Source organism: Miscanthus floridulus, chromosome 1, assembly GCF_019320115.1.
Source record: "Miscanthus floridulus cultivar M001 chromosome 1, ASM1932011v1, whole genome shotgun sequence".
NCBI classification, from domain to species: Eukaryota; Viridiplantae; Streptophyta; class Magnoliopsida; order Poales; family Poaceae; genus Miscanthus; species Miscanthus floridulus.
In genome coordinates, this window is record NC_089580.1 from 85,102,777 (window position 1) to 85,115,936 (window position 13,160).

The 13,160-nt window shown below is 42.2% G+C and overlaps 1 non-coding gene across 1 annotated transcript; it reads left to right on the plus strand.

The window, feature by feature from the left end:
- The first annotated feature begins 3,079 nt into the window (after positions 1 to 3,079).
- LOC136512617 (small nucleolar RNA R71) lies at positions 3,080 to 3,186 on the plus strand. The gene has a single exon (XR_010773165.1). It is a non-coding gene; the product is annotated as a small nucleolar RNA R71 (small nucleolar RNA).
- The last annotated feature ends 9,974 nt before the right edge of the window (positions 3,187 to 13,160 follow it).

Below are 13,160 nucleotides of genomic sequence, written 5' to 3' on the forward strand. Positions count from 1 at the left end.
TTCTCCAGTTTTACTCATTCCTTGGGTGCATCAGTAGGTCCCAAAGATGAAGACCCTAATGGTTGCATTTGTTTCTCCTGCCATTCCAAATTGGAGCATTGTGCATTGAATCCTAGAAGTTCACTAAACTGCCTTGAGTGAACAGAAAAATCTTTCCCAAAGAGTCTAAATGTAACTTTAGAGTCAGTGGTTTGTAGGGTGCATAGAAATTCAATGGTTAAAAGCTTAGACTCTGGCTCATCAATATGCCAAATATTTTCCCACCCAACAATTTTAAATATGATCTCGAATTCAGCATCCATACCTATTGCATGTAGAAGGGCTGGGTCATAGGCAGAAGTAAGAATGAACCTTCGAGCCTTCAGCTGCTTATAGGCCTCTTTTTCCATCTTGTTCCGAGACTTGAGGTGTTTTTCCTCCAGCAGAATGTTCCTCTCAGCTGATGATGACTGAGGCGGTGCCCAGACAACAGAAGATGGATCGTCGATCTGCATGTCAGCGCTTACTCTGGAAGAAGAGCTTCTCATCGAACAGGATGATGCCACGTGCTTGAGCTTCCCTATAAACTTACTCATCTTCCTACAAAATAAACAGACAACAAAACTCATGGAACGGATTAGGAAATAAAATGTCAGCGGTTAACCATCCAAAAGTTAGTCGTTTGAGGGTTAGTCATCCGAGGGTTGCCTAATGGATTTTCTAATCAAGATTTTGGCATAACTTTTACCCTAATCTTTTTTATTTTCCTTCTTTATTTTTTACAACACTTCCACTCTTAATCTTTCCCACTCTTTCTAATTCCAACAGCACTTCTACTAAGTGGATTTTAAAACTACGAAATTGGAATTTGAAATTTTGAACTTAGATGCTAGATTGTGAGTGTGTGTGAGGTCGAGAGCAAGCAGGAGGTGTGCCATTTATAGGCAGCGCAGCAGTAGGCTGGCCAGCCAAGTGGTGGGGCCAGCCAGCCCCACATTGTGGCCAAATGGCCTCTCCTTCCTCTAGATATTTTCTTGCTTCACACTTAAGCAAGAATGGATGGCCGTCTGTGGAAATTCGGTGGAGACATGACCTAAGTGGAGATGGAGGTGGAAATGGAAGTGATGGTTGGTGGTTGAGTGGGTCCTCCATGTTTCCTATGGGTCCTAGTTGTCTATATTTCTACCATATACATGTGTATATATATGTAATGCAATAATTAATTTATGATACCATGAAATATAACAAGATGAATGAATGATATTTTTAAATTATTACGCCTCCACGGTAAATATTTCTTATGGGTTTTTACGCTCTATAAAAATAATTTACATGGGCTTGAATTTTATAATGCCATGATGAGAATTTTTTTATTTTCTAAGGCAGATGTTTAAAAGTAAATATGCTAAGGCAAAATAATTAATGCAATGTGAAAAGTAATTTTGGATAACTATCGATTTTACCTCCTGGTGAGGGTTCAGGATTTTTAGTCCACCGAACCGGACTTCTCCAGTTTTACTCATTCCTTGGGTGCATTAGTAGGTCCCAAAGATGAAGACCCTAATGGTTGCATTTCTTTCTCCTGCCATTCCAAATTGGAGCATTGTTCCGGTCTTGGCTTGAAGGCAAATCACTCTTCCTTGCCATTGATATGGAATTTGATTTCTCTGGCTCCGACATCGATGTGTGCATTTCTAGTGCTTCGGAAGGGTCTCCCAAGTATGAGGGGTGTCTTCATATCTTCCTGCATGTCAAGTACCACAAAACCACTGGAACAAAGAAGTTTCTTATTTTTATCAGAATATTCTCATTGATTCCTGCAGGATAGCGGATCGATTGGTCGGCTAGTTGTAGGCACATAGATGTTGGTGTGAGCGTTAAATTGTTGAGCTTGTCAAAAACCTTCTTGAGCATGACACTGACCCTTGCTCCAAGATCGCATAGTGTATTCTCAAAATTTAGGTTTCCGATCGAACAATCGAAAGTGTGACATCATGGATTCTTCTTCTTGATAGGTGATGTATTCAGGATGGTGGCATTACACTCCTCCATTAACTTAATTACCTCAGTGGTGGGCAGTGGTCTCTTATTGTTGAGGATGTCTTGGAGATACTTCGCATAGGTGGGTACCTAAATAGCATCTAACAGAGGAATATTGATATATAACTTTTGAATTACCTCTACAAACTTACCAAACTGCTCATCCATTTTAGCTTTTTGATTTCTGTGTGGAAATGGTAGGAGGTTGGTGTCATGAAAATCTTGCATCATTTCTTGTGATTGTGGCTCAACTTCTTCAACTTCATCGTCTTTCATCTCTTCTTGCACTGCTGCTGGTGTCTTACCTATCCTTGTTGGATATGGAGGATCATGAGTAGACTTGTCACCTCTTGTGGTTATGGCGTTGACTTTTTCAAGGTTAGTGGCAAAAGACAGAGCAGCAGCCAACTGGGCTAATTGAGATTCTATCTTTTTATTATAGCTAAGTTGGTCTTTTATGGTAGAAGAAAAACTATCTATTTTAGTATTTATATTTTCTAGGACCTTATCATTAAAAGCAAGCTTTTTAGAAATATTCTCATTAATCCTGGCTTGTTCTAAGATCAAGTCTCTCAAGGATGGTTGTTTAGGATTAGAAGAATTATAGTAATTACCTAGGTACTTACCTTGGTAAGTTGACTGTTGTTGTTGTTGCCCCCATTCTTGTCTCTGTTGTTGTGGAGCAGAGTTGACAATATTTGTGTCTTCTTTATATTTAGGGAAATCAACCCCCAAATATTCTCCACATATGTTTTGGAAATTAAAGGCATCTTGTATGGCCTGATGACCTTTCTTGTAATTGACTCGCTATTCAAGCCAATTCAATAAGATGTCCATCTTGGTTGATAGTGCACACACCTCATCTGGTACTTCTTCACACTTATTCCATGCTTGAATATTGCATTGGGACCAGCCTTGATTAGAGGCTATCTTTTCCATAAGAGTTTCAACTTTTTCAAGGGTGAGTGACATAAATGCTCCTCTAGTAGTTGCATCTAGTTGTTCATGAGCTTTCTGAGTTAATCCTTGGTAGAAACTTTGTATGAGCAACCAATCTTCCATCTCATGATGAGGACAATATAAAATGTATTCTTGGAAACATTCCCATGCTTCTAGAATGGTTTCTCCTTTCTGCTATTGGAAGTTGGAAAATTTTCCTCTTAAGGCATTGGTCTTGCCTATAGGGAAGAACTTTGCTAGGAAGGCCTTCGAACACTTTGCCCATGTGTTGATGTCATCTTTGTTGGTGTAGAACCATTGCTTTGCCCTTTCCACTAGCGAGAATGGAAAAAGGCAGAGTAGTATGATATATTGAGCGACGTCCTTGATGACAATTGTGCTGCTAATCTCTAGAAAATTCTAGAGATGAGCACTAGCATCTTCATGTGCCTTTCCACTGAATGGGGTAGCTTTCACCATATTGATGAGGCTTGGCTTGAGCTCAAACTCAAGGTTGTTGGTTTTGAGTGTTGGTCCAGTGCGGATGTTCTCGGTGCTTGGAGCAGACAATTCACGTAGAGTCTTTTTAGCCATAGCCTCAGAAACTAGTGTTGAGCTACCTCTTGATTGGTTTGATTGTGATTGATGAAATTTGTTGATGGATTAGAACCAATCCTGCAATACCCTGTATAAGATATGAATAAAGACAAACAAAGGGTAAGCCTGCTAAAGCAGAGGTGCTAGTTATGATTTCATCAAAAAGTATTTATTTGATCAATTCTCTTAGCCTTGTGCCCCTCCCCGGCAACGGCGTCAGAAATGCTTCTTGACATTTCTATTGACATTTCTTAGCATCACTCTTAACTAAGTTGTCATCCCTAGCATGAGGCCAGAAATGTGTTGTTGGTAATTATGAGAACACTTGTAAACTATATATATAAGGTATCCGCAAGCGCACAAATAATTTACCATTGTAGCATTTCACCCGAGAGTATACCGAGTATCGTTATTTATATTTTATCCATAGGGAGGAGCTATGGGATTGTGTTGGCATAGAGACATTGACAAATATGTATACTTATGACAAAACCAATCTCATGCTATGGCAGGGGTAAGTCAAGTGATAAATAAATGATAAGTGTAAAGTAATAATGGTGTTCCAGAGATAGAAATAGATACTCATAAAATGTAGTAAGGCTAAGCAAGAGATTTGTTAAGAGCAAAAGATTCCTAAGTCATTACTTATCTACTAAGTCTTTTGTACACCCAAGTATATACACTCTCATCTATAGTATAACTAACTTTGGATCTATGCACAAGGAACATTACTAAGGAAGATTAAGAATAGAGCTTGTCTTCCTTCATAATCACGTTCTACGTGCTCTACAAACAGGGAGTGGACAACAAAGGACTCAATGGGAGTGTCACATCCATGATCTACCACATGACCCAAAGTGCAAAATGCATCCGTAGGCAAACAATATCTAAGCACCATGCTTACATAATGTCGACCACTTAGCTCACTCGAGTACTGAGCTAAGAGTTTTGCGAACATATGCATAAATTCATCATCAATCATAACTATATCAAGCATACAACTAGAGCAAACTAGGAACATAATAAATAGCAACATAATATTGAAGTAGCACAAAGTCATAAATAAAGAGATACAATGGCTATACCAGTCTCCAAATGGCAGATCCAGAATCCTAAGCGATAGCCCAAACTCTACTTGAACCTTGCTAGCTAGCCTATACTAGAAACTATTCTCTTGTCTCTAGAAACCCTAATTTCTAGTCTATTCTCTTGTCTCTAGAAACCCTAATTTCTGGTCTGATCTTGAGTTATCGTAGCGTGCTCTAGAGGGGGGCAGGGGCTGGTTATATAGGCCGAAGTGTCAATCCTGAGCCCTCAGATCAAACCAACATAAAGGATGGCATAGATGCATCCTAGGAAGTGGTGGGAAATCGACATATGAAGGAGGCTGATAGGTGGGTCCCCCAAGGGCCGGGTGGCCTCCAGGTGGGGCCGGGTGGCCCCACTTGGTAGTGGCTCCCCCCTCCCACTTCGGTGTGGAGTCCTCTCGAGTCTTCTAGAACCATCTTATGTCCGTTTCGCCGTGGATAATTGTGATTTTATTTGACAATGTAACACCCTAGGTGTTTGGCTTCCACATTTGCACTTGCATTTCATGAACATGAGCATCATTCATCCATTCATGAGCTTGTGTTGCCTAAAACATGTTTTTGAAACATTGCAACGTATCGTTATATTTCATGTGTGTTGTTTCTTTTATGAAATGAAAAGTGTGCAACACTTAAGTGCAACATGTGCAACTCACTTTAGTGAAATATGGTTAGTTAATACTATGCAACAAGATCATGAAACATATGAAACATGACTATGAAACAATTGTAACATTTCATGTGCTTTTCATTGTTTCAGTACATACCATGCTTGATTCTTGTGTGACCAAGGTGTGGTGTGGCTAATAATTCTTTTAAACAACTTAGTGACACCTAGAATGTCATTTGGAACATTGTTCATATTGATCATGTTGCCTAAATAGGATTTCAAAAAGTGGTTTGACTTGTTTTGACCCCTAAACCCTTTTTTGACTATTTAAAAAGTGTAGCTTAGGATGTTTGCATGTCTGAGCAACCTAACAGCAACTTTTATAAGGAACAAACTTTGTTTTGGAGCCAAGTCATGAAAATGTGCACAACATGTTCAAAAATGGCCCACAAGTCAGTTTTGAGATCTATTTTGTAACTCTGAAAAATTTCTAAGTCACATAGCAAATTTTAGTTCCTTGTACTGATGTTTACCACAGTGTATCTCCCAAACCAAGCCGAACCAGCTCGAGCTCCAATTGTCAAAGTTGTAGCCCGCATGTAGATCTCCAACTTTGTTAACTACGGCATGAGCTAGATCATCACGGTTTGGAAGTTATAGATCATAGAAATGGCACTGTCAGTCATCACCATGGAGTACTGAATCGAAATTTCAGATCGCTACAGTGACCCGACCGTTCAGACCTTCATCGCCGCGTGGCGCCGCGCGTCGCCGGCCGCCTGACCGCATAGGCCATGCGCCATGGCTGGCCTGACGCCGCTGCCCGCTGTCCACTGCAAAAGCCCATGCCCTGCTGCCCTCCGCACGCGCTCTGCCTCCTCCTTCACTTCTTCCGCTCGCTAGAAGCGCCGAAGTGGAGCCACCACCTGCCATTGTCCCACCGAGCTCGCGCGCGCTCGCCATCGCCTTCTACCTCGCTCCAGCTAGCCAGAAGCTTCGCCTTGCCTAGCTTCACCATCTCCGCCAGCTTGTAGCATCAAATCGAACTTGGTAAGGGTGCATTGGCCACTTCCGCCGTCACCGCCATGAACATGACCTCGCCGGAGTTGAGGCCACCGTGGTCGGGGTAGCTAGGAGCCATCTCGTCCTCTTTTCTTCCTTCCAGTAGTTTCCCCGCATGCCCTAGGAGCTCATACCGAGCTTAGCCGCGCCCTACAGGGCTGGACCTCATCGGAGCACCATCGGACCATGCCGCCGTCCGCCATGCACGCTGTCGTCCTTGCTAGGGTTTGGTAGAGGTTGAAGTGAGGGCATGGATGGGTGCGCATTGTTGTGGGGAGCACGCCGGTGCCGTCGGTTTCGCCGGAAGAGCCGCCGTCGGCGAGCAAGACCACCGCTGCGCCATCAAACGCCGCCTCCCCTGTTCTGTGTCACTGACAAGCAGGTCCGGCTGACAATCGGGTCCCACACGTCAGTGGCTGCTTGTTCCAAAGGATAAATCAAATTTCTAGTTTTGAATGTTGTTTTGTAATTTTTGTAACTCCAAATGTGTAGATCCAAATGGTGTGATTCAAATTTTGTTATACTCATAGTGAGGTCTAGTATTTAAGAAAAATATGTCTTGAGCACATGATGTAGAAATTTTGGATGAATTAAATAGGAATTTGAAATGTGTTTTCAAATGCATGCAAACTTGTTTGAATTATATCTTGAGTTTCTGTGATCCAAAAATTATGAAATTTTGTGGGTAAGCTAGTCTTGCTTAGTGGAAGCTCTGGTTAAAATTGGTGAGTCATTGCATGTAGGGTTTTTGAGTTATAGATTTTCCTTTTATCATTGGTGGATAATTGTGTGAATTTTTGTAAATTATCTAGGAAGCCTATGACCATGAAACTTGGTAGGTAGTATCTTAGTACCTTAAGTATGCTAGGAAAAATATGAAATATGTTGCTTGACACTTTTCACTAAGGTTTCCTAATTATGCCATTTTAAGCCATTATGCCTTATCATTTTTGTGTAGGCTGTTATACTTACTTAAATGGTGTGAAATTTTTGTGGTAGTCTACTTAGAGCATGTAGTATCTACTGTAATTTTTTGTAGATTTAATGGTGTAGTTTTCATATATGTTTACCATTTCCTCTAATTAATTAAATAAATTAAGAAAGGTATTAAAAGAAATGTTTTGGTGATGAACCCCCTACTTTCTGGTGTTCTTTGTGATATGTGTAACAAGTGAGTAGAGTTACTTTTGTCCAATTATGTGTTTACATCATAAGTTAATAATTATTTCGTTTGCATTATGTCCCTCTGGACAGATCTGGGGACTTTAGAAAGTTCCCCATGATATTTTGATTTGCTGTGAATGTGATGAATACAAGAGTTGTAGATAATTTATGTATCTAGCTCCTGTCAAAATTTGATGGCATTTGGCCCAATAGTTTAGAAACTACAGCTGTTTAAAGTTAGGTTCCAGTTTTGCTTACTCTCTGTCTTGTGAGGACAGAGTTCTGTTGATCAAAGAATTCGACTTGGTAAAGTTATGAATCATTCTTTGAGGTCTGAAAATGAATTTTAGACAATTTTATAAGCTTTCCAAATTGTCTTGTTGCATGTCATTTGGATTTATAAATCTCCAGTTATGGCTAGTTTACTGTACCACTACACAGTCTTCATTTTGCTGAAATACAAATGCTTGAGTGTATGCTTGATGCAATGTTCTCGTTGATTGTTTAGGGGTTAGCCTAACTTGAGAATATGCTTAGGTGCAGGTGCTAGGTCATTAACTGAAGAAGAGCAATTATACATTAGGTTGTATAAACTTGGTAAGTAAAAGTGATTTGAATAGGGCTTAAGTTGGAATATGCAGACTACAGCGAACATATGCATTCCCCGAGCATCCCGACATTTGTTCATGTGCATCCATGATATTTATCTTGCGCATTCATGCAATAGGTGTGCCAGAGGGAGTGATGTTGCTGGAGTTCGAGGGAGCCAACTAGGATGAGGAGCCCGAGGTGCAGGAAGCCGACGAAGCAGCCGCCGCGGAGGAGTTGCCTAAGTGCCCTGACCACCAACCTTCCTCGTTCCTGAAAGGCAAGCCCTGGAGCATATTAAGCCTCCCATGTTTTTACAAATATATTGAGTACCTTTTATTCGTTGATGATGCATTAAGTATAGGAATTGGTTGGAACCAATTGCTGCATTATATATCCTTCCTTGCCCAGATATCGCACTAGAATCCTATTTAAGCTCAGGAACGGGTTAAATGCTTAGCCATGCTTAGTGCGGTAGAAGTCAGGTGATTTCCTATCACCTGTGAGCTTTAGGATGAGGTGGATCACAGTTGACTATATTTGCTATCGTGGAAAAGAACCATGTGAATAAAGAATTAAGACCAGGCGGGGTCTTGTGTAGGTTTGAACATAGTGACTCCGTCTGAGTCGTTTAAGGACCGATACACTGTACGTCCTCATGTCATGTTGAATGCAGCCTAACACTTAGCTGGCCGGATAAGTCGTTCCGACCGCAAAGCCGAGTAGCTCAACTCAGGCTGGGATCCGTGGGGGTTGGATGCATTTTGGAGGTAGTAAGGATGTGCGGAGAACCATTGGCATAAGTCCAAGGGGAGTCAGGTGCTTAAAATCCTGCACTTCCTAGCAGAGTGGTTCTCTGAGAATGCAGGGCGGCCCGGACCCATGTCTTTTCTTTTATTTTTCTCCTGAGTTGTACCAAAGGTGACTTGTTTGCGACCCTGACGGGGAAGCAGGGTTTGTGTTAGGAATAACCCTCCAGCTAGATAGGAATCGATTCGAATCGCCGTCTCTCCCGGATAGTGAGAACTTGACTGAGCAGCGGCAACGTAGATTCAATTAATTTAATGATATGGTTAAATGGGTGATGATGATAAGGTTGCCACAATGAATACCTGATATGGTTATTAATGTTTGTACCCTAATAAAATGATTGCTTAGTATAGGTGTTAATATAGATGACAGGTTAATGGCTAAAAAGTCACTGCTAGTCAGGTTAAGAGTTGATCATATTACTTATGCTTTTCCGCAAAAAGAAGGTGTCAGCTAGATCCACTACATTAAGCTATGCATAATCCTTGGTGTCATTTGTTTGGTTTTCGACGGGTAAGTCTAGCTGAGTACATTCTCGTACTTAGGGTTTATTCCCTCTTGTTGCAGATGACCTCCTATATCAGGGATTCTGTAAGTATTGTCTCCACCCGGTGGGTGATGAAGACTAGATCGTGGGCATGATCTCTGTTCTCTTATCTGAATGCTTTTGTGGGTTGTGATCAGTGAACCAGTATTTGTATTTGAACTTAGGTGTGTAAGTTAAACTATTTGCTTCTGCATGTTTTACAAGACTTGTTTTGTAATAACGATGACTCTGTGATGATGTAATCTATTTGCGAACGTCTGTGAAATGTTGTAACATACGATATGTTATGTTGAATTACTGTGATCTTGGTTGTATGCAAGTTGGTTTGAAATCCTTTGAGATTTTAGTTGACTACGGGTTTATATGGGCTCAAGTTCGAGAATTTGATCGTTTCGGTGATTGTTTTTGTACTTGTGCTCTTATAAATTGGTCGATTCTGTGACAGCTGGCATCAGAGCTAGATTCAACATTAAACATGTCTTATGGCTATTTAAAACAAAAGCTTTTGTTGTTAAAACGGTTTTCAAACTTATAGTTATATATAAGTGTTCAAAAATCAAAAATTTTATGGTATACTGGTGATCACATCCCTTATAGCCCACTTAAGGACTTCTAGGTGGCTTATATATAATTACTAACTTGGGGGAATTGATTGTTTCTATTTCGTCGTCCATGCGGCGTGATATTGCATGGATGCCATTCGCTTGAATGGTAATGTATGGATCAATTGCCTCTACGCAAAGGTAATTGTGAGTTGCGAGAGCATGACCATCCAAACATCGATCTAGGGGAGAGCTAGTTGTGGTTACTGGAGTATTTACATGTTGCATACATGTATATATGAAGGTACTTAATTGTGGGTACATTTGTCGGGTAGTTTGGATACCGAAGTATATATATCTGGGGATGTATATATGGAGAGTATCTTAGTTACTACTTGTGATTATTAGCATTATATCTTGTTGGGGTGGGCTGCAATGAAGTTTTCTGTAGGTACGCTAACAACGCACCGTGTAGATCGACTAGTTACCATTAATTGAGAGAACGTATGTATGCCACCGTATATTCCGCTAAAGCTTAAATTTCCTTAGGTTTGTGAGGACGTACGGAATGAGCATGCATCATATTCACTCATGACATTCATATTGCATTACTCCCTCCCTTATAATTGCTTATCCCAAGTATAAAGTGCAATCTCTCAGCAAAATAATCCTCTCACATGAATTGCATCCATTTTTTATATAGATGGCCGCGTCCGTGTTTCCTACTAGTAGCAGCACCTTTTTAGACCAGTTCGGTACTCCCACCTTGCTCTAGAGGGTGCTCAGTTTAGTTGGGTACCTAGAGGCACCCAGCTACATGTGGAGGCAGGCGATACCATTAGGAGATGTACCATGGTACGTCATGACCTTTATCGTGCCACAAAACCCCGCAAGACCGTTGTGGCATGGGTGGAGCATTGAGACTGATGGACGAAGTCCATGGGAAGCCGCTCAGGTTGCTGCCCTAGATGTGCTGATGGATATAGCACAGAGCTTCGAGGATGAGTTAGTGGGTGGACCTGCTTCATCCATTCCTCGATTGTCTCCTACTAAGGCTGAGTGGACTCAGGACATTGGTCAGGCCTTGGTTCGAGGCCGTGGCAAATGTGTGCAGAGCGACAACGCTGGAATGAGTGCTATGATGGCAGTCTTGAAGCTTTGTCGAGTTAGGCAAAACACCCTTTCAAGTGTGCTAGATGAAGCTGGCAAGGCAATGGAAGCCCAGCACAAGTTCAGGTTGCGTGCCCGCAAGTAGCGCCGTTGGGCGGATGCATGTGGGAGAGCTCAGCAAGAAGTTGAGGAGATTCGCGGTATTGCAAATTATCGTCTGCAACAGTGGGGTCAAACCGCACGCGAGAGAGACGAGCTTCATAACCAGCTGATGAACCTCACTATTGAGAGAGATGAGGCTGCACAAGGGTTGGATCATGTGACCCGTCACAGAGATGCAGCTTTAGAGTTAGCAGAAGAAAGACATCGGGGTTCGATTTTGGCTAACCACAACGCCTTTCAAAGGGAGCAAGCCCTACAAGAATAGCTTGAAGAACTTCAGGTTGAGCACCATCAACTGCACAACCATCTGTTTCCTATTCCTCGCCCCATACCAAGGTATCCAAATGTGGGTGGACCTCAAGTGATTGAGGCCGATGATGAAGAAGAGGACGTGCAGACGGATGAAAATGCAGTTGAGCCAGTAGATGAAGAGGAAGAGGAAGACCCAGAAGAAGTCCAAGGTGTCTCTGATGTGGACAGCGATCACTTCGACGAGTAGTTCATTAGCAAGTCTCACTAGTTAAGCTTTTGCAGTCATTGATGTAATGAACTTAAGTACGAAGACTGATGTTGGATGTACCTTTTTAAATTCGAACTCGGCATGTAATGTACTTTAATTCGCTCCCTTCGGGATGCGCATCGTAATGGTTAAATTGAAAACTTGTCATGTTGGAATGCACTACGTATGGCGCTAGTAATCTACTTGATGATGTGGTGATTGGAGAATGAATTATTGCCTCTGTTTATTGTATGAAGTTTTCATTCTCGTCAGTAAATTTAGTTTGGCACAATTACATTGTTCCTCTCCAATGTGCTAACATCATCAATAATTACTGGTTGCGCATTGTGCTGATGCCTCGTACTCGTTCCACCGGTGCGGGTGATGATGATGATCTTCCACCACCACCACCCACACCAATGGAATTAATAGCAATGCTTGCGGAAGGACAGCGCACTATGGCCAAGGCCCTCCGTACGATTGCGAATCGGGATGGCCGTGGTCCACGCCAAGGACTGGAACCAAATCAATACAGTGACTTCAAGGATTTCCTTGACACGAAACCCCCGATCTTCAAGGAGGCTAAGGAGCCCCTACAAGCTGATGAGTGGTTGAATACTCTCGAGCAAAAGTTCCGTCTGCTCTGCTTGACTGAGGTGCTAAAGACTGAGTATGCATCTCACCAACTACATGGGCCAGCTGGTATTTGGTGGAGTCATCATCGGTCCACTATGCCCGCTAATGCCCAAATCACTTGGGATCAGTTCAAGTCTGCTTTCAGGGGAAATTACATTCCTTCTGGTCTCATGGCGATCAAGCATATAGAGTTCATGAAGCTGACCCAGGGGAACAAGAGCTTGAATGAATACCTGCAGGCTTTCAACAACCTTGCAAGGTATGCTACCGAGTTTGTGGACACCGATGCTAAGAAGATTGCTAGCTTCAAGCGAGGACTTAGCCCCAAATTGATGAAGACCATGGGAAATTGCAAGTGTGCTCTTTTTAATGAGTTTGTGAGTGATGCCTTATCGCAAGAGAACGACAATGCTGTGTATGCTGCTTCGAAAAGTCGTAAGCGGGCCTATGAGGTGGGCGCCTCACAATCCAAGGCTCCCGTCGCACCAAGGGCTCCATTCCGTCCTCTAGCATCAGTCGCTAAGTTTCGCCCACCGCTGAAGAAGAATCCCACCAAGATTGGGTTTCACAAGGCGTTTACAGTTGCTCTTCCCAAGGGCACTACCAGTCAAGACAGTTCCAGTGTGCCGCCAAGCAACATGTCGTGCTAGAATTGCAACAAGACAGGTCACTAGGCAAGGAAGTGTCCTTACCCTAAGAAGAACAACTACCAAGGTGGCCGTCAGGGGCAGGTGAACCATACTAATATTACTGAGATTCCATCAGGAGAGGTAGTGACTGCTGGTAA